Below are 22,113 nucleotides of genomic sequence, written 5' to 3'. Positions count from 1 at the left end.
TTAATAGACACCACACAGCAGATTGGCAGCACATATAAGAAAACAGCAATGATCACAATGGTAAAGATGTTCAAATTGGGAAGATAAAGGTTGGGAGATTGGGTAGCAATTGATACAGTGCAATTTTAAGGCAAAAAGTGAAAAACTATGAAGATGAAATTAGGTACTTTTTAGTATTGATTTTGAATGATGTAAAAGTTGGACAGCTTTTCAATTCAGTAGGGAGTGAGTTCCATAAACTGGGTCCCTTTATTTGCATAGAGTGTTTGCACAGATTAAGTTTAACTCTGGGGATATCAAAGAGATATTTATTTCTGGTGTGGTGATAATGAGTCCTATTACATCTGTCCAGGAAGAGTTGCAGACAAGGATTTGCATTTAAGAACAGGGTTTTGTAAATGTAGTTGACACAAGAGAATTTGTGGAGTGAGATTATGTTTAGCATGTTTAGGGAGTTAAACAAGGGGGCTGTGTGTTGTCTGAAAGCAGAATTTGATATTATTCTGATAGCAGATTTTTGCTGGGTGATGATGGACTTGAGGTGGTTTGCAGTGGTTGAACCCCATGCACAGATACCATAGTTAAGATAGGGATAGATTAGTGCATAATATAGAGAGATGAGAGCAGAGTTAGGTACATAATATCTGATTTTGGAGAGTATACCAACTGTTTTAGAGACTTTCTTAGTTATGTGTTGTATGTGGGTACTGAAGTTGAGTCTCTTGTCTAGGAATATGCCAAGAAACTTTCCATCATTTTTATTGCTAATGTTTACATTGTCAATCTGAAGCTGAATTGCATTTGTAGATTTGCTTCCAAATAGGATGTAGTAGGTCTTTTCTATGTTAAGTGTTAGTTTGTTGGTTGACATCCATAAGTGGACTTTTTTTAGTTCATTATTAACAACATCATTTAGTGTATGTGGGTTGGGGTTGGAGTAGATGAGGGTAGTATCATCAGCAAAAAAAATAGGTTTCAGAATGTTAGAGACATTAGGCAGATCATTAATGTATATAAGAAATAGAAGAGGGCCCAAGATGCTGCCCTGTGGCACTCCAACGGTTATTGGTAGAATGGGAGAGATTATATTATTGATGGCTACACATTGGTATCTATCACTAAGATAGGATTGGATATAGTCCAGTGCGTCGCCTCGGATTCCATAATCATGGAAATACTAAATAAAATAATAAGAAATAAATAATAAATACACAAAGGAAATACTGAATCCACTAAACCCAAACAGACTTCTCCTAAGTCCGGTAAGCCTGTGATGAATTTTGGTGTTCATGTTAATGATCTTTCTCTTTTCAGTAAACACCTGTATACTGGAACTGTCTCTACCAACGGTTCAGTTCTGGAGGGACGTTTCAAACTGAAGATCTTGAGGGACACAGCGGCTCTTCAATCAATTATTTTGAAATCAGCTGTGCCCAATATCGCCTACACCGGAGAAACTGTCTTCATCACTGACCTTACTGCTACCACTCCTTATCCTCTCGCCAGAGTCCACCTGGCTTGTCCCTTCGTGACCGGAGAAGTCCAAGTCGCCGTCAGGGAAAAGCCTTTTTCCATGCCTGGAGTGCAACTTCTCCTGGGCAACGACTTGGCAGAAGACCTGCAACCGACCAACCTGATCGTCATGGACAAACCCCAGGTGTGTACCTCTGTAATGGATAATCCCATCTTTGAGTATGTTCCAGCAAAGGTTCCAGAGAGTGATGAAGTTTCTCCTCCGGTTTTAGTGACCACCCGTGCACAAGCTGCACGACCACAGCCAGCTGACTCTACTGCTACCGCTGTCCCTCAAGACCCTCAGAAACTACCCCCGAATCTGACCACGTTGGAGTTCCGTAAGTTACAGAGGGAAGATCTTACCTTGACACCATTATATTTCCAGGCTGAGACTCAACCTGACAGTATTCCTGGGTTCTTCCTAGAGAACGAGTTGCTCTACCGCAGATATAGACCCAGTAAACTGAAAGAGGAGGACGATTGGGCCAACGTCGAACAACTAGTGATTCCTGCCAGCCTGCGGCCCACTATTCTACACCTGGCCCATGGAGCACTCTCACACTACGGATTTAACAAGACCTACCATGGAATCCGTCAAGACTACTACTGGCCAGGTATGGTAAATAGCGTCAAACAGTACGTCAAACAGTGTCATACATGTCAGATGGCAGGTAAACCGAACATCTCTATTCCCAGAGCACCACTGACTCCCATACAGGTGCCTGCGGAACCTTTCCACAGACTTATTATAGACTGTGTTGGTCCTTTACCTCGGACCAGTTCAGGTAACGCCTATATCTTAACCATCCTGTGTCCTACCACCAGATTCCCCATAGCAGTTCCAGTAAAGAACATTACGGCTGCTACGGTTGTGAAATACTTATTGAAGATCTTCACCCAGTATGGATTTCCAAGGAAAGTTCAGAGCGACTGTGGCACCAACTTCACCAGTGATCTCTTCAAGAGGACACTGGAAGAGTTCAACATCAAACAGGTATTGTCCAGCCCCTATCATCCTGCTTCACAGGGTTCTCTTGAGCGTAGTCATCAGACTATTAAAGCACTCCTGAAGAAGTTTTGTAATGAAACCTCTAAGGATTGGGATAAGCAAATTGACCTGATAATGTGTATCTATAGAAGTCTTCCCAATGAGTCTCTAGGAGTATCTCCTTATGAGATGCTCTACGGACGTAAGTGCTGTACTCCTCTCAAAGCTTTCAAAGACTCTCTACGTAATGCCACCTTCAGTGAGCATCAGAATGTGGCCCAGTTTCTTCAAAACCTACAACACATTCTAGAGAGGGTGCATAAGTTTGCCAAGGATAATCTATTGAAAGCACAGGAGAGGATGAAGACTCATTATGACCAGACCAGCAAAGTAAGGAAATTTAAACCGGGAGACTTCGTGCTTGCTTATTTCCCTATCCCAGGTTCTCCTTTGCAAAACAGGTTTTCAGGACCCTACCGCATCAAGGAGTGCAGAAACAACCACAACTACGTTCTAGAGACTCCAGATAGGCGGCGGAAGACCCAGTTGTGCTACGTCAACCTCCTAAAGCTATATAACGGTACTCCTCCCACTGTATTGATAACATATTCTTCCTTTAAAAGTCCATACATCCACAGTGAGACCTTCCCTGCTTCTCCTCCCGAAAGCACTGACACGGAGTCAGCGCTTTCCAATTCGGAAATCCTAACTGATCTTCACAATTATTTTCAGGACAATCATAGTGCACCTCTCATCAAGATCTTCAAAGAACATCAGGAGTTGTTCCGAGATGATCCACAAGAGTGTAATGTTACCCAGCATGACATCCAACTGCTCCCTGACACCCGGCCGATTCGTCAACCCTTCTACCGAATCAGCCCTAGCAAGAAGGAAGTCATGCGTGCTGAGGTGCAGTACCTCTTGGATCATGAACTGGCCACACCTTGTGAGTCCCCTTGGGCCTCACCCTGTATCTTGGTGCCAAAACCCCAAGGTAAGGTAGCCACACCATTAATTACTTTAACCAGTCCCAAGCAACGGTATAATTGGACCATGCAGCAAACCGTTGCTTTCGAACAACTCAAATTCCTCCTCTGTTCTAATCATATTCTCGCCTCGCCAGATATCACCAAGCCTTTCATCCTTCATGTCGACGCCAGTGGTACCGGCATCGGGGGTGTCCTGATGCAGCAACGAGGCGAGGAGGTTCTACCTGTCAGCTACTACAGCTACAAGTTGAAACCCCACCAGAGGAACTACAGCACTATCGAGAAGGAGCTACTCTCCATCGTCCTGAATCTCCAGCACTTTGCTCCATACCTACAAGGTGCCAGGTCTACCACCATCTTCTCAGACCACAATCCTCTCCGCTTCTTACATCAAGCCCAATTCAATAACCAACGTCTTCTATGATGGGCTTTATATCTGCAAGATTTCAACCTGGAGATCCGCTATATCAAGGGTTCTGACAACATCATAGCCGACGCCCTCTCCAGAGTCTATGAAGTAGAAGCAACTCCAACTATCACTCCACCACATGAAGACGTAACTTCTTCCAGAACCGCAGGCTTCGGGGGAGAGTTGTGACGATAGTCTCTTTCAAGAGAGATTGAGCCTGCTCTTCCCTAAATATTTTCGTCTTTACTATATTGAAGATACCTCCACCGGTATCGCCAAACGTTTTGCCCAGGAAACAAAGCATACCAAGCACACCCCGACACACCGGCTACTGCCGCCGTAAACCAGCAAACTGCTCATTCTCCGCCTGCCTGTTGCTGATTGGCTGGTGTCTCGCCGCACCTGCACTCACGCCACCACAAGAGTCGACGTCTGGGTCAGCAGCACGCCGACTCCTCAGAATATCTCTGTGCTCCTTGGAGTTGACATCTCTCTATTAGTAGACTAAGCCCTGGCTGTCGTGTACTAAGGGAGGTGGCAGCTTGAAGCCAATATTCCCAGCACCTCACTTATTTGATTTATTTTAATTTGCACTTACTTGTCTTAGAGTAACTTTGCATTGCCAGTAATTATTCATGTTTTGTTTGTTGACTTGTTTTGAATTTTACGAGATTGTCTTTATTCATATCTTGTTTTCTAGAGTAATTAAAATTTCATTGTTTATACTTTGTGTTTTGTGTGTCTTCCCATTACCTTACCACAGACAAAAGAACAAACTTCTCTTTTTTTTTTGTTATGTGACTAGGCCCTGCCCCCAGCTTTTGAAACAGCCGAACACCAACGCTTTACCGTCACAATATATATATATATATATATATATATATATATATATATATATATATATATATATATATATATATATATATATATATATATATATATAAATATATATAATGCCCAGTGTCCAGCAGAGAGCCAGGCTCATTGAAACAACAAGAGACCCTAGAGCAGTGAGCTTCCTTTTCAGCGCCTCAGTGTGGCGATCCAGAGAGCCAGGTTCCCGCTGCATCCTCAGCTCCTGCCCGGCGTCGGAAGAGTTCTAAGACATCTGCAGCCTAGAGGGAACCACCTACTTTGCTTTCTTCTTAATGTTCATTTTTTGTTACCCATTAGTCGTGTAACTGTGTAACCTTGTAAATAAAATATATATTGATGAAAAAAGGTGGTCAGAGGAGAAGCAGTCTCCGTGGTGTAGTGGTAAGGCACTCGCCTGGCGTTCCGCGAGCGCTATGTCATGGGTTCGTATCCTAGCCGGGGAGGATTTACTGGGTGCAATTCCTTAACTAGCCTCTGTTTAACGCAACAGTAAAATGTGTACTTGGATGAAAAAACGATTCTTCGCGGCGGGGATCGTATTCCAGGGACCATAGGATTAAGGACTTGCCCGAAACGCTACGCGTACTAGTGGCTGTACAAGAATGTAACAACTCTTGTATATATCTCAAAAAAAAAAAGCAGATACTCTTTTGTATGTAGAGTCATACGACAAGTTTTTCACTGAATGGCTTATATACCTATTGGAAAATATGTAAGAAATTATGAAGGAAATATATATTTACTTCCTAGTTTGTTTGAATTATTTAATTTAATTACCAAATAATATAATTTAACATGCGTAATTATTTCATTATTTAACTTAATTATTAGTTATTGTAATTATTGAATTAATTTTATATTTATTTATTACGATTATTTAAATAATTTAGTTTAGTAGGTAAGAATTTAATTTAATTACTTACATAACTTAATTTAATAGTATATTTATTTAAATTAAACTAACCCAAATTTAATATTAGTAAGGAATATGCTGACCTAATCTTTATAAAATAGATATGAAAGTTATTTGGAAAGACATAACATAAAGTTCATAACAGAGGTGCGGATTCCGTGCTGGTGCTGCATACTCTGGTACAGATCTAATGTAGGAAGAGCAAAGTGTCTTGAAAGAAACAGTTTAAATTTGTAAATACCATTCATATCTGCCAGCTTTCCATATGACTCCGATGTTATCCTACTTCCGAGTAATTCTGGTGTTAGTGCTGATGGTGTGTTCACCCCTGATAGGGGACTGACAGCTGAGTGGACAGCGCTCGGGGTTCGTAGACCTAAGGTTCTGGGTTTGATCCCCGGTGGAGGCGGAAACAAATAGGCAGAGTTTCTTTAAACCTGTTGTTCACTTAGCAGTAAATAGGTACCTGGGTGTTAGTCAGCTGTCACGGGCTGCTTCCTGGGGGTGGAGGCCTGGTCGAGGACCGGGCCGCGGGGATACTAAAAAAGCCCCGAAATCCTCTCAAGATAACCTCTACAGTCTGACCCTGAGGGCCCGCTTGGCTCACCTCTACAGTCTGACCCTGAGGGCCCGCTTGGCTCACCTCTACAGTCTGACCCTGAGGACCCGCTTGGCTCACCTCTGCAGTCTGATCCTGAGGCCCCGGTTGGCTCACCTCTACCGTCTGACCCTGAGGGCCCGCTTGGCTCACCTCTACAGTCTGACCCTGAGGGCCCGCTTGGCTCACCTATACAGTCTGACCCTGAGGCCCCGCTTGGCTCACCTCTACAGTCTGACCCTGATGGCCCGCTTGGCTCACCTCTACAGTCTGACCCTGAGGGCCCGCTTGGATCACCTCTACAGTCTGACCCTGAGGGCCCGCTTGGCTCACCTCTACAGTCTGACCCTGAGGCCCCGCTTGGATCACCTCTACAGTCTGACCCTGAGGGCCCGCTTGGCTCACCTCTACAGTCTGACCCCGAGGGCCCGCTTGGCTCACCTATACAGTCTGACCATGAGGGCCCGCTTGGCTCACCTCTACAGTCTGACCCTGAGGGCCCGCTTGGCTCACCTCTACAGTCTGACCCTGAGGCCCCACTTGGCTCACCTCTACAGTCTGACCCTGAGGGCCCGCTTGGCTCACCTCTACAATCTGACCCTGAGGCCCCGCTTGGCTCACCTCTACAGTCTGACCCTGTGTCGTGACGCTGAACCCCGGTTCATTCCGAACACAGCGATTACACAACACATAACACCTTGCCTCAGCAACCGTTACTACCACCGTGTACTCCTACACACACCAGACCCTTGAGGCGTACCACTAGGTTTGTACTGGAACACAATGAATGAACATATGGAAGGTATTTAAAGGCCGTCGGGTTTTGTCATTTAATTACAAAGAATAGACTCTGACAAATAATACTATAATAACTAACATACTCTATTAGGTCAATACACTTCCAATACCCATAGACCACTTGACCTCCGCGATCACCACCCACACTCGTAACTTCCGCCTAAGTCCCTAATACGGAATGATTACTACAACGCTCCACACCCGGTTAGTCTTTCATTCAATACTCACATACTGCAGACTTAACTTCGTCACTAAGATCACATCAGGTTCTCGCATAGCTGTCTGCTACACTTCGCTGCTGCCGCAAACGGGGATCCAAAGGACTTGCTAGTTCAACTCCCACAATCAGACTGCCTCCAGTCAGCCATGACCTCAAACATTTCACCCCGCCTCTCAAGGAAGGTATAATCCGATTAACCTTATCCCTAGAGCGGTAACCTTGATCCTAGAAGCCTGACGAAGAATAATTCCTCTTTCCAGGAATTATTAATCTGGCTAAACAGCTTCGGTCTTAATCCATTGACCTTTCTTAGATATGTGATCCATAGTCTGTCTACTTACATGTACTTCCAATCATCATTCGTTAAGTGTTGTAGTAATGATCCTCTAGCTAATAATTCCTACTAACTTGTGGATTACAACACCACTCCCCTCCTTAAACACACATATGTCCCCATATGCATCATTGCAATGGTTCCATTAGTGCAAGGACCTGGAGGATGCACCCACCATATGTGTACAACTAAGAAATCATCCAAAAAGTTCATCATACACACGATGAAATAAATTAAAATTTTCCCCGACATGACTCACAACACTTCTCCAACATATACATTTTATTCACATCATATCACAGGTTAAATAGTCTGTAATAATTTTTCCCATCTCCAACAATGCACATATACCTAAACTGCTGACATATAATTACATACAAACATAAACATAAAATTACATTGACCAGAATGCTGGCACTTAAACAGAAATGACACTAGTCATTAATATATACACAACACATATATATCTAAGGTTCTTCATCCTTAGTAATAAGTTAATTATAATTTAACATCTTGCCCTGTTCTGTTGACATAAGGCTTACAATGATCACACAATGTTTCACTGGCCTCCTCCACAATTGGCAGCATCACTTCTCTTGTCTTCGTGTCCCATGGTTGCTAGGTCATAGATCCTCCATGACCCAGACAAAACCCAGGCTGTCCAGCCTGGTGAATGTTGTCAATGTCCCATCGTTGCTCTGAGCTAACGTGATCCTGGCCTCCAGAGCAACGGAGATTCCTACCCCAAGGTCATGTTCCCTCGGGTCTGTGCTGACGTCTCGTTCCAGGGCACCAACCCCAGAACGCTGTAGATACCTCACAGCTCTCTCGTCATCCTTCCTTGCTGTGCTCACCACAACTGTAGAACATTACTCTAGGCCCATCTGCCCAGAGTGTGTCCACCTTTATCCACACCTTCCCGACCGCTGTACCTGCAAAATATTCCCTCGGAGCCCCCTGGCTCGATCCCATTATTACATAACACATTACTCTAGGCCCATCTGCCCAGAGTGTGTCCACCTTTATCCACACCTTCCCGACCGCTGTACCTGCAAAATATTCCCTCGGAGCCCCCTGGCTCGATCCCATTATTACATAACACCCCCTCGGCTCCTTACTCTCTCCCCGTATATAGCCTAAGCGCAGCTGCAAAACCATTGCAGCTGGCCCTTATCCCTACTTTGATGTCAGGGGACGAATTTCGCCTATAACGTCACGTTGGCTTCACTTCCTCCCCCTTTTTTTCTAGAATTACTGAGTGTAGCCTCATAGCTTCCCTTCTACTCTACCTGAAGCTCTGTGACATGATCCCGGGGGACCTTCTCACGCCTAACACTCAGTAATGGTGCCGATGAGGTAATATACAGTATATACATACACATACAGTATCACAATAAATACCACATTAAAATCATTTCACAACTAATGTCACTAAAGCATCATACTGCCACTGGCTCGCCTCTAGCGAGATTCCTGTAACAACTTAATTAATGAGAAATTAGTATATCTACTTGGCTCGCCCACTGCAACCATCAACACCTGAAATTTTGAAATTCTACATTATAATCTTATCCATAAGACTTACCCACTCCGACTTAATGAAAATTTTAATGAAAATAATGAATTTTTATTAGTCTTTTATGAGTCTTGCTAGATATATAGACTTGGCTCGCCTACTGCAGCCACCAACTCCTGCAATTATCCACATTTCATCTTATCCATAAGACTTACCTACTCTGACACACCATCACCTCTGGTCATCCTAACCGCTGATGACCTTAGTATAACACCACACATCCCCACAATCACTTCCTGCATCCTAACTCACCGACCTTGCTACGCCAATACTCACCTTACCGACCACTACCTGGCGCCCCTGCGCCACCATATACTCCACAACACCACACTCCATACCAGGCGTCCAAACGCCACTACACTACACCACCCAATGGCGTCCCGAACGCCATCAACACCCGGCGTCCCCAACGCCCTCAACACAACACACGGCGTCCCCAACGCCCTCAACACAACACACGGCGTCCCCAACGCCCTCAACACAACACACGGCGTCCCCAACGCCCTCAGCACAACACACGGCGTCCCCAACGCCCTCAACACAACACACGGCGTCCCCAACGCCCTCAGCACAACACACGGCGTCCCCAACGCCATCAACACAACACACACGGCGTCCCCCACCACCATTACCACCACAGGCATATGCCTTCCCCCAGAGCGCATCAAAACACCACGAGACGTCACCACCAATAAGTAACCAGACGCCACACACACTCCCTTTTCTCTCGTAATCCGTTAATTACCTGACCAACACTCGTCAGGTATAATTTCTTGTGTAGTGGCCACACTCTACCACCTGCGTTAACATACTTCAACGCTAATGTCTACAATACACCCGGTGTTACAACAACCAGTTATGCTACACATGCTACACCTTGGCGCTACAATGCCAACAATGTCATGCACTATACTACATCCATAATATCAACAGTCAAAACATGCACATTTCACTACAGTAAATACTATGCATTACGCTGGCGTCTAATACGCCACTACACATGCATTACACTACTCACCCTCGTCTTTCCGCCAATATACAATCATGCACTACACTTGGCGTCCAAACGCCAGTACACACTGCGTCGCCACCTCTGGATGCCACACTCCCCCACCGACGGGACACGCTCCCCGTGTCCCAGGTAACACTCTCCCCGTGTCCCAGGTAACACTCTCCATAATGCTACCTGCATCCACAAAAAAATCTCCATGGACCTCTCCACTGTACACGAGACATCGAACCCCAGACGTCAAATTACGCGTCGCTTGCTATGCCTAGGAGTTCACAATTCACTTCCCCTATTTTCTGTATCGATGTAACGCATGAAATCGCTCGAATCTTTACGTAATATTTAATTATCTTTAAAATATTAGGTTTACACTTTACGTGAAATTTAATTTACGTCATATTACGTAGTTTTCACGCTTGATTTGTCCTTACCACCTTTTATCACTATTACCACCATACCGACGATATAAAACAAGCTCCAAGGTGCGGCTCGCTTGGCCCACCCATCGTTTGGCCGCGCTAGTTTACCTCGCCACGCTGTATAATCCGCACTACGAACACTGTATAATCCGCACTACGAACACTGTATAATCCGCACTACGAACACTGTATAATCCGCACTACGAACACTGTATAATCCGCACTACGAACACTGTATAATCCGCACTACGAACACTGTATAATCCGCACTACGAACACTGCACTTGTTTTGGATCCCGATGCTTCAGTGGTCCAGACTTGCATCTTAGCCGTCTCTCGTTGCGGGAATCTGGAAAGAAAGAAATAAACCCCACATGTGCCCCACAATGGCCTAGTCCCTTTAATTAACTAACTCCTCTGACCTGGTCTCACCTGACCGACATTACTCGTGGCCTGGCCACTGGCGCCCCTATTACTACCCGTACCCGTCATGGCTACTCGCCCCTTATGTGCTCGTGTATGAACCAGCTTGACGCTTACCGTACAGTAAACTTACTTGGCCTTATTCCCTTAATCTCACTAGAATCACTTATAATTTTAAGCCACCATTAACAACGTCACTTATCAGTTCCCCACACTACTGTTTCCAACCCTTAGGGGACTTTTCCCTGCCGCACAACGTGGCCACTCCACTTGGCCACACACCTTGGCCCCACACCCCACTATGGCCACTCACAGGCCCACACACCTTCCCTTCCTCACTCCAATATCCACCGTCCTGAACACAACCCGACGTCTACCAATTCTCGAACATTCCCTCACCAAAAAAACCAGTAACACACTTCCTTTATCTCTCAGTGTTCCAAAACCTGTTTGCACTGCCACCAAATATGTCGTGTACCAATTCCCTAACATTCCCTCACCAACCAAACCAAGAACAATATGAGGGGACAGATGGAAAGTATTTAAAGGCCGTCGGGTTTTGTCATTTAATTACAAAGAATAGACTCTGACAAATAATACTATATTAATTAACATACTCTATTAGGTCAATACACTTCCAATACCCATAGACCACTTGACCTCCGCGATCACCACCCACACTCGTAACTTCCGCCTAAGTCCCTAATACGGAATGATTACTACAACGCTCCACACCCGGTTAGTCTTTCATTCAATACTCACATACTGCAGACTTAACTTCGTCACTAAGATCACATCAGGTTCTCGCATAGCTGTCTGCTACACTTCGCTGCTGCCGCAAACGGGGATCCAAAGGACTTGCTAGTTCAACTCCCACAATCAGACTGCCTCCAGTCAGCCATGGCCTCAAACATTTCACCCCGCCTCTCAAGGAAGGTATAATCCGATTAACCTTATCCCTAGAGCGGTAACCTTGATCCTAGAAGCCTGACGAAGAATAATTCCTCTTTCCAGGAATTATTAATTTGGCTAAACAGCTTCGGTCTTAATCCATTGACCTTTCTTAGATATGTGATCCATAGTCTGTCTACTTACATGTACTTCCAATCATCATTCGTTAAGTGTTGTAGTAATGATCCTCTAGCTAATAATTCCTACTAACTTGTGGATTACAACACCTGAGGGCCCGCTTGGCTCACCTCTACAGTCTGACCCTGAGGGCCCCTTGGCTCACCTCTACCGTCTGACCCCGAGGGCCCGCTTGGCTCACCTCTACCGTCTGACCCTGAGGGCCCGCTTGGCTCACCTCTACAGTCTGACCCTGAGGCCCCGCTTGGCTCACCTCTACAGTCTGACCCCGAGGGCCCGCTTGGCTCACCTCTACAGTCTGACCCTGAGGCCCCGCTTGGCTCACCTCTACAGTCTGACCCTGAGGGCCCGCTTGGCTCACCTCTACAGTCTGACCCTGAGGCCCCGCTTGGCTCGCCTCTACAGTCTGACCCTGAGGCCCCGCTTGGCTCACCTCTACAGTCTGACCCTGAGGGCCCGCTTGGCTCACCTCTACAGTCTGACCCTGAGGCCCCGCTTGGCTCACCTCTACAGTCTGACCCTGAGAGCCCGCTTGGCTCACCTATACAGTCTGACCCTGAGGCCCCGCTTGGCTCACCTCTACAGTCTGACCCTGAGGCCCCGCTTGGCTCACCTCTACAGTCTGACCCTGAGGGCCCGCTTGGCTCACCTCTACAGTCTGACAGTTTCTCTGACTTTGATTCACACTGTTCCTTGTTAGTTTCAGTTACCCCAGTTCCGTGCCATTCCAGTAGTCCCATCTTTACTTGCCTGTTATTCACTGATCTTGCATAATGGACAATTTCAAACGCCTTCTGGCAGTCATAGAGAGTGTAGTTTACCCTGCCTTATATTTCTCTAGTTATCGTGGTGATGCTATTAAGTGTATCAGGAATGTCATTTACCTAACTAATACCTGCTTACAGCTCCGTTACCTAACTAATACCCGCTTATAACTCCGTTACCTAACTAATGCCCGCTTACAGCTCCGTTACAAATTTCGTCCTTTTTAGAAAGGAAATTTTCTTTCTAGAGGTTTCTAGAAAGTGTTCCACAATTTTCTTGATGATTACTTTTTCCAAAGGATTACTTCTTGATTACTTTTTGACAGGAATTATGTTAGTTATCCCGGCCGGTAGTTTGTTTTTCTTGAATGTCTCCTCCCTTGATTATTGGCACCACAGTTGGCTTGTACAGATCCCGGGATGTACCCCACATAATAGTGCTTGCGGGTGTTGGGCTTTGGCTCTTTGGTCCCGCCTCTCAGCTGTCAAACAAGTGGTGTAAAAGTGCAGGAGACTTTTGGACTCTGTCATATTTACATTTGAAATTGTGTGTGAAAATCACGAAGAAATTAAACCTTGGTGAATAATGTGACACCGTTGACTACGGAAGGAAGAAATGCAATGGGAAGTTCCTTAAGTAATTTCGTGTATGAAGATTTATTGATTAATACGAAAGTACTTGAGGAGCTTCCTGTTTCATTTCTTCCTTCGACAGTGTCACATTTGAAATTGTGTTTGGCGCCTGTCACCACCAGCTCACTACTTGGTGCACTTCATCTGTTAACGACTCCGTTTCCACCCGTGTTCTCTAGTAGGTGTGTTCCATACCTACAATGAGAATTACAATGAGAATTTCTATGAGAAATTTATATGTGGTAATCATGTTTCTTTTTGATAATCTTGTATCTTTCAATGACGTGATGTTAATTTTATGTAGCTTTCCCTCGTAACTCATACTTCTCAGTTCTGAGACAAGTCTGATGTCATACATCTGAACTTTCTCTAACTTCGCCATGTGCTTGACGAGATATGGACTCCACGATGGAGCTGCATACTCCAGGACTGGTCTGACATTTGTGGTATACAAGATTATGAATGATTCATTGCATCAATTTCTAAAGGGAGTTCTTATGTTGGCCATCCTAAGAACTGCCTATAGAAATGTTTGTAAAGAATTATTCAGAGCGTCGTATATCGCATATGTTATATGTCAGGTAAACAATGAAGTATGCGCTGGGTATGTGTATTTACTATATGTGTCTGCAAGAGCTATTAGCTCTTGGACCCCGCGTTTCTAACTAATCTACTTTCCTCCACATATCTACTTCATATTTATTCTGTAACACACACACACATACACACACACACACACACACACACACACACACACACACACACACACACACACACACACACACACACACACACACACACACACACACACACACACACACACACCATGGGAAGATAGATTGGAAGAACAGAGACCCGCATGGAGGACCAGAAACATGGAGAGCTAAGCTGCTGGACGTGGCAACAAGAAACTTTCTAAGCCAGCACACCAAAGAACCAACAAGAATGAGAGGAGAAGATGAACCAGCAATGCTTGATTTGATATTTACCCTAAATGAATGGGATATAAGGGAAGTTAAGATGGAAGCGCCCTTGGGAATGAGTGACCACAGTGTATTGAATTTTGAGTACCTGGTAGAGCTAGGACTTATCTCCCCCCAAAAAGAACTAGGAATCAAAAGGCTGGCATACCGAAAGGGGAATTATGAACAGATGAGAAGTTTCCTAAGTGAAATACCTTGGGACACAGACCTCAGAGACAAGTCTGTACAGGGTATGATGGACTATGTTACCCAAAAGTGTCAGGAGGCAGTAAACAGGTTCATCCCGGCCCAAAGGGAAAAATCCGAGAAGCAACAGAAGAATCCATGGTATAATAGGGCATGTATGGAAGCGAAGAAACTGAACAAAAAGGCGTGGAGGAACTTCCGGAATAACAGAACACCAGAAAGCAGAGAGAGATACCAGAGAACCAGGAATGAGTACGTCAGGGTGAGAAGAGAAGCAGAGAAAAATTTTGAAAATGATATAGCAAACAAAGCCAAGACCGTACCAAAGCTACTCCACAGTCACATCAGAAGGAAAACAACAGTGAAAGAACAGGTATTGAAACTTAGAACAGGCGAGGACAGGTATACAGAGAATGACAGAGAGGTGTGTGAGGAACTCAACAAGAGGTTCCAGGAGGTCTTCACAATAGAACAGGGTGAGGTCACTGTGTTAGGAGAAAGGGAGGTAAACCAGGCGGCCTTGGAGGAGTTCGAAATTACGAGAGAGGAGGTCAAGAGACACCTGCTGGATCTGGATGTTAGAAAGGCTGTTGGTCCAGATGGGATCTCACCATGGGTACTGAAAGAGTGTGCAGAGGCACTTTGCCTGCCACTCTCCATAGTGTATAGTAAGTCACTAGAGACGGGAGACCTACCAGAAATATGGAAGACGGCGAATGTGGTCCCAATATACAAAAAGGGCGACAGACAAGAGGCACTGAACTACAGGCCAGTGTCCTTGACTTGTATACCATGCAAGGTGATGGAGAAGATCGTGAGAAAAAACCTGGTAACACATCTGGAGAGAAGGGACTTCGTGACAAATCGCCAACATGGATTCAGGGAGGGTAAATCTTGCCTTACAGGCTTGATAGAATTCTACGATCAGGTGACACAGATTAAGCAAGAAAGAGAGGGCTGGGCGGACTGCATTTTCTTGGATTGTCGGAAAGCCTTTGACACAGTACCGCATAAGAGGCTGGTACATAAGCTGGATAGACAGGCAGGTGTAGCTGGTAAGGTGCTCCAGTGGATAAGGGAGTATCTAAGCAATAGGAAGCAGAGAGTTACGGTGAGGGGTGAGACCTCCGATTGGCGTGAAGTCACCAGTGGAGTCCCACAGGGCTCTGTACTCGGTCCTATCTTGTTTCTGATATATGTAAATGATCTCCCGGAGGGTATCGATTCATTTCTCTCAATGTTTGCGGACGATGCTAAAATTATGAGAAGGATTAAAACAGAAGAGGACTGTTTGAGGCTTCAAGAAGACCTAGACAAGCTGAAGGAATGGTCGAACAAATGGTTGTTAGAGTTTAACCCAACCAAATGTAATATAATGAAGATAGGTGTAGGGAGCAGGAGGCCAGATACAAGGTATCATCTGGGAGAGGAAATTCTTCAGGAGTCAGAGAAGGAAAAAGACTTGGGGGTTGATATCACGCCAGACCTGTCTCCTGCAGCACATATCAAGCGGATAACATCAGCGGCATATGCCAGGCTGGCCAACATACGAACGGCATTCAGAAACTTGTGTAAAGAATCATTCAGAACTTTGTATACCACATATGTCAGGCCAATCCTGGAGTATGCAGCCCCAGCATGGAGTCCATATCTAGTCAAGGATAAGACTAAACTGGAAAAGGTTCAAAGGTTTGCCACCAGACTAGTACCCGAGCTGAGAGGTATGAGCTACGAGGAGAGACTACGGGAATTAAACCTCACTTCGCTGGAAGACAGAAGAGTTAGGGGGGACATGATCACCACATTCAAGATTCTGAAGGGGATTGATAGGGTAGATAAAGACAGTCTATTTAACACAAGGGGCACACGTACTAGGGGACACAGGTGGAAACTGAGTGCCCAAATGAGCCACAGAGATATTAGAAAGAACTTTTTTAGTGTCAGAGTGGTTGACGAATGGAATGCATTAGGAAGTGATGTGGTGGAGGCTGACTCCATACACAGTTTCAAGTGTAGATATGACAGAGCCCGATAGGCTCAGGAATCTGTACACCTGTTGATTGACGGTTGAGAGGCGGGACCAAAGAGCCAGAGCTCAACCCCCGCAAACACAACTACGTGAGTACACACACACACACACACACACACACACACACACACACACACACACACACACACACACACACACACACACACACACACACACACACACACACACATGAGCAAACTCTATTCATAATTTTAAAATTAGGTATGATAGGGAAATGGGACAGGAGTCATTGCTGTAAACAACCGATAGCTGGAAAGGCGGGATCCAAGAGTCAATGCTCGATCCTGCAAGCACAAATAGGTAAGCACAAATAGGTACTACACACACACACACACATACACACACACACACACACACACACACACACACACACACACACACACACACACACACACACACACACACACACACACACACACACACACACACACACACACACACACACATACATTCATATATATATATATGTATCCCAAGGAAGCAGCCCGTAGCAGATGCCTTACTCCCAGGTACCTATTTGCTGCTTGGTGAACAGATGCATCGTGATGAAAGAAACTCTATCCATTTGCTACTACCTCTGCCAGGAATCGAACCCAGGCCATTAGGACTATAATCACCAAGCGCTGTCCACTCAGCCACGAGGCTCCTAAAGAGGAATATCTTTTAGACCGTCAAAAGACGAAGCGACACATTCTAGTTAATAATGTTAACAACTTTGCCTTCAGAGAGACTCGAACTCCCGACCTCTGGTTTACTAGACCAGCGCTCTGCCCACTGAGCTATGAAGGCTCTCCAAGGTTGTCTGTGTGTATGTGTGTGTGTGTACTCACCTAGTTGTACTCACCTAGTTGTGCTTGCGGGGGTTGAGCTCTGACTCTTTGGTCCCGCCTCTCAACCGTCAATCAACAGGTGTACAGGTTCCTGAGCTTATTGGGCTCTATCATATCTACACTTGAAACTGTGTATGGAGTCAGCCTCCACCACATTACTTCCTAATGTATTCCATTTGTCAACCACTCTGACACTAAAAAAGTTCTTTCTAATATCTCTGTGGCTCATTTGGGCACTTAGTTTCCACCTGTGTCCCCTAGTGCGTGTGCCCCTTGTGTTAAATAGCCTGTCTTTATCAACCCTGTCGATTCCCTTGAGAATCTTGAATGTGGTGTTCATGTCCCCCCTAACTCTTCTGTCTTCCAACGAAGTGAGGTTCAATTCCCGTAGTCTCTCCTCGTAGCTCATACCTCTCAGCTCGGGTACTAGTCTGGTGGCAAACTTTTGAACTTTTTCCAGTTTAGTCTTATGCTTGACTAGATATGGACTCCATGCTGGAGCCGCATACTCCAGGATTGGTCTGACATATGTGGTATATAATGTTCTGAAAGATTCCTTACACAAGTTTCTAAAGGCCGTTCTTATGTTAGCCAACCTGACATATGCTGCTGATGTTATCCTCTTGATATGAGCTTCAGGGGACAGGTCTGGCGTGATATCAACCCCCAGGTCCTTCTCTCTCTCTGACTCTTGAAGTATTTCATCTCCCAAGTGATACCTTGTATCTGGTCTCCTGCTTCCTACCCCTATCTTCATTACATTACATTTGCTTGGGTTAAACTCTAACATCCATTTGTTCGACCATTCCTGCAGCTTGTCCAGGTCTTCTTGAAGCCTCAAGCTGTCCTCCTGTCTTAATCCTTCTTATAATTTTGGCGTCGTCAGCAAACATTAAGAGGAATGAGTCTATACCCTCTGGGAGATCATTTACGTATATCAGAAACAGGATAGGTCCAAGCACAGAGCCCTGTGGGACTCCACTGGTGACTTCACGCCATTCTGAGGTCTCACCCCTCACTATAACTCTCTGCTTCCTATTGCTTAGGTACTCTCTTATCCACTGGAGCGCCCTACCAGTTACTCCTGCCTGTTTTTCCAGTTTATGCATCAACCTTTTATGGGGTACTGTGTCAAAGGCTTTCCGACAGTCCAAAAAAATATGCAGTCCGCCCATCCTTCTCTTTCTTGCTTAATCTTTGTCATCTAATCATAGAATTCTATCAAGCCTGTAAGGCAAGATTTACCCTCCCTGAACCCATGTTGATGGGTTGTCACGAAGTCTCTTCTCTCCAGATGTGTTACTAGGTTTTTTCTCACAATCTTCTCCATCACCTTGCATGGTATACAAGTTAAGGACACTGGCCTGTAGTTCAGTGCCTCTTGTCTGTCACCCTTTTTAAATATTGGTACTACATTAGCAGTCTTCCATACTTCTGGTAGGTCTCCCGTTTCCAGTGACCTACTATACACTATGGAGAGTGGCAAGCAAAGTGCTACTGCACACTCTTTCAATACCCATGGTGAGATTCCATCCGGCCCAACAGCTTTTCTCACATCCAGCTCCAATAGGTGCTTCTTCACCTCATCTCTTGTAATTTCGAACCTTTCCAAGGTCACCTGGTTTGCTGCCACCTCTCCTAGCGCCGTGACTTCTCCCTGTTCTATTGTAAAGACCTCCTGGAACCTTTTGTTCAGTTCTTCACACACCTCTTTGTCATTCTCTGTGTACCTGTCCTCGCCCACCCTAAGTTTCATCACCTGTTCCTTCACTGTTGTCTTCCTCCTGATGTGACTGTGTAGTAGCTTTGGTTCGGTCTTGGCTTTATTAGCTATATCATTTTCATACCTTTTCTCAGCTGCTCTTCTCACACTAACATACTCGTTTCTGGTTCTCTGGTATCTCTCTCTACTTTCTGGTGTTCCGTTATTACGGAAGTTCCTCCATGCCCTTTTGTTCAGCTCCTTTGCTTTCATACATTCCCGATTAAACCACGGATTCTTCCTTTGTTTCTCTGTTTTTTCCTGTTGGGCTGGGACAAACCTGCATACAGCCTCCTGACATTTTTGGGTGACATAGTTCATCATGTCTTGTACGGACTTGGTTCCGAGTTCTGTGTCCCAATGTATATCCCATAGGAATTTATTCATCTCCTCATAGTTTCCCTTTCGGTACGCTAGCCCTTTGTTTCCCAGTCCTTTTTTGGGGGTGATAATTCCTAGCTCAACCAGGTACTCAAAGCTCAATACACTATGATCACTCTTTCTCAAGGGGGCTTCCAACTTAACTTCCCTTATATCCGACTCATTTAGGGTAAATATCAGATCAAGCAAGGCTGGTTCATCCCCTCCTCTCGTTCTTGTCGGTCCCTTGACGTGTTGACTTAGAAAGTTTCTTGTTGCCACATCCAGCAGCTTAGCTCTCCATGTGTCTGGGCCTCCATGTGGGTCTCTGTTCCCCCAATCTATCTTTCCATGGTTGAAGTCTCCCATGATTAGTAGCCTGGATCCGTTCCTGCTAGCCATCGAAGCTGCTCTCTCTATTATATTGATCGTGGCCAAGTTGTTTCTATCATATTCCTGTCTGGGTCTTCTGACATTCGGTGGGGGGTTATATATGACTACTACTATAATTTTCTGTCCTCCATTTGCTATGGTGCTGGATATGTAGTCACTGAAACCTTCACAGTTCTGAATTACCATCTCTTCGAAACTCCAACCTTCTCTTAGTAGCAAAGCTACACCACCTCCTCCTCTCCCTTCTCTATCTTTCCTCACTACATAGTAGCCCTGTAGAAACACTGCATTTGTTATGGTGTTTGTTAGCTTTGTTTCTGTGAGTGCTATTATGTCTGGGTTTTCTTCTAGTGCCCATTCTCCGAGTTCACTGGTTTTATTTCTAATTCCATCTATGTTAGTGTACATTGCCTTGAAGCTCACTTTCTTCAGTTCATTTTCTTGTCCCTTTCTTGGCGAGCATTCTGCTGGTCTGTGTGTATGTATACATGTGTGTGTGTGTGTGTGTGTGGTGTGTGTGTGTGTGTGTGTGTGTGTGTGTGTGTGTGTGTGTGTGTGTGTGTGTGTGTGTGTGTGTGTGTGTGTGTGTGTGTGTGTGTGTGTGTGTGTGTGCGTGTGTGTGTGTGTGTGTGTACTCACCTAGTTGTACTCACCTAGTTGTGTTTGCGGGGGTTGAGCTCTGGCTCTTTGGTCCCGCCTCTCAACCGGCAATCAACAGGAGTACAGATTCATGAGCCTATTGGGCTCTATGATATCTACACTTGAAACTGTGTATGGAGTCAGCCTCCACCACATCACTTCCTAATGCATTCCATTTGTCGACCACTCTGACACTAAGTTCTTTCTAATATCTCTGTGGCTCATTTGGGCACTCAGTTTCCACCTGTGTCCCCTTGTGCGTGTTCCCCTTGTGTTAAATAGACTGTCTTTATCTACCCTATCAATTTCCTTCAGAATCTTGAATGTGGTGATCATGTCCCCCCTAACTCTTCTGTCTTCCAGTGAAGTGAGGTTTAATTCCCGTAGTCTCTCCTCGTAGCTCATACCTCTCAGCTCGGGTACTAGTCTGGTGGCAAACCTTTGAACCTTTTCCAGTTTAGTCTTATCCTTGACTAGATATGGACTCCATGCTGGGGCTGTATACTCCAGGATTGGCCTGACATATGTGGTATACAAAGTTCTGAATGATTCTTTACACAAGTTTCTGAATGCCGTTCGTATGTTGGCCAGCCTGGCATATGCCGCTGATGTTATCCGCTTGATATGTGCTGCAGGAGACAGGTCTGGCGTGATATCAACCCCCAAGTCTTTTTTCTTCTCTGACTTCTGAAGAATTTCCTCTCCCAGATGATACCGTGTATCTGGCCTCCTGCTCCCTACACCTATCTTCATTACATTACATTTGGTTGGGTTAAACTCTAACAACCATTTGTTCGACCATTCCTTCAGCTTGTCTAGGTCTTCTTGAAGCCTCAAACAGTCCTCTTCTGTTTTAATCCTTCTCATAATTTTAGCATCGTCCGCAAACATTGAGAGAAATGAATCGATACCCTCCGGGAGATCATTTACATATATCAGAAACAAGATAGGACCGAGTACAGAGCCCCTGTGGGACTCCACTGGTGACTTCAGGCCAATCGGAGGTCTCACCCCTCACTGTAACTCTCTGCTTCCTATTGCTTAGATACTCCTTTATCCACTGGAACACCTTACCAGCTACACCTGCCTGTCTCTCCAGCTTATGTACCAGCCTCTTATGCGGTACTGTGTCAAAGGCTTTCCGACAATCCAAGAAAATGCAGTCCGCCCAGCCCTCTCTTTCTTGCTTAATCTTTGTCACCTGATCGCAGAATTCTATCAAGCCTGTAAAGCAAGACTTACCCTCCCTGAACCCATGTTGTCGATTTGTCACGAAGTCCCTTCTCTCCAGATGTGTTACCAGGTTTTTTCTCACGATCTTCTCCATCACCTTGCATAGTATACAAGTCAGGGACAC

At 45.2% G+C, this 22,113-nt stretch overlaps 1 non-coding gene and 1 pseudogene across 1 annotated transcript; both read right to left on the bottom strand.

Annotated features, from left to right (window-relative positions):
* Positions 1–22,113, bottom strand: part of LOC123747921 (pre-mRNA-splicing factor 38-like) — an 89,370-nt pseudogene that overhangs the window by 14,065 nt on the left and 53,192 nt on the right.
* Positions 17,489–17,561, bottom strand: TRNAT-AGU (transfer RNA threonine (anticodon AGU)). The gene has a single exon. It is a non-coding gene; the product is annotated as a tRNA-Thr (tRNA).

The sequence above is a fragment of the Procambarus clarkii genome, chromosome 12 (assembly GCF_040958095.1).
Source record: "Procambarus clarkii isolate CNS0578487 chromosome 12, FALCON_Pclarkii_2.0, whole genome shotgun sequence".
Classification (NCBI taxonomy): Eukaryota; Metazoa; Arthropoda; class Malacostraca; order Decapoda; family Cambaridae; genus Procambarus; species Procambarus clarkii.
This window is presented reverse-complemented; position numbering and strand designations above follow the sequence as displayed.